General features: G+C 38.7%; 1 non-coding gene across 1 annotated transcript; it reads left to right on the top strand.

Annotated features, from left to right (window-relative positions):
* Positions 1 to 938: 938 nt before the first annotated feature.
* Positions 939 to 1,011, top strand: Trnas-aga. Its single transcript has one exon. It is a non-coding gene; the product is annotated as a tRNA-Ser (tRNA).

Here is a 1,011-nt window from a genome sequence, read left to right as displayed (position 1 = left end):
TGATTGGTTACCGTATTTAAATAATTAATTAATAATTAAATCTACTGTAGGCATGAATGGAAATAAATTGCTTTAAATAGGTATCAAGTTTCCAGTACTAAGTTGCCTAGTAACAATTAATTCAGTGGGAAACGTTCCCACAAGTAGGGTCCAATGATACTTTTGGGAGAATAAAGACACAAAGTTTTGTACGCCGCCAATTCAAGAAAGAATGTTATCGGAGACAAGGAAAGAATGTCAAATGCTGAAAATAGCCGACTGGCTTGATCTCTGTACATGGTAATTGTACGAACATGTGCGATGGTTCAGAAATGTAGTTGTTCCCCGAGTTCGCTACGAAAGCCTATTAGGGCCACTAAAATATATATTTTTATGTCGTAATTACGACTTATTATGTCGAAATTTCGACATACGTATGTCGTAATTACGACTTATTATGTCGAAATTTCGACATAATATGTCGAAATTACGACATACGGATATCGAAATTTCGACTTATTGTGTCGTAATTTCGACATACGTAAGTCGTAATTACGACATACGTATGTCGAAATTTCGCCTATACAGACCCTATAATGTAGGGTTTGTGGCCATGGCCTATTATTTTACATAAGCGTAATACAGACATTTATTATGATCATTAACCTCTGTTGCGTGTTGTAACAGTATTATTGCTCGTTAAACCATAGAGCAAAGTCTTAACCACTAGACCACCGAGCTTGCGTTTGGTGACTAGTGATGAATTCGATCCGTTTTGCCCTACCTGACGTGTAATCGTACTGAATACTCAGTACGTCCCCAAATACTAGCGAAAAACACGTCAGGTAGGGCAAAACATCACTCCTATGATAATTTCCTGACGCAAACTCATATCCTAATAACACTTGCAGTTCCCGCTGCTACTAGGGAATCGAATTCATCACTAGTCACCAAGCGCAAGCTCGGTGGTCTAGTGGTTAAGACATCAGGCTAGATACCTGGAGGTCGTGGGTTCGATTCCCACCTGAATTA

Source organism: Anneissia japonica, unplaced genomic scaffold (assembly GCF_011630105.1).
Source record: "Anneissia japonica isolate Jap-2015-1 unplaced genomic scaffold, ASM1163010v1 scaffold724_len3256291_cov202, whole genome shotgun sequence".
Lineage (NCBI taxonomy): Eukaryota > Metazoa > Echinodermata > Crinoidea > Comatulida > Comatulidae > Anneissia > Anneissia japonica.
The sequence above is the reverse complement of the archived record's forward strand: the minus strand, read 5'-3'. Positions and strand labels throughout refer to the sequence as shown.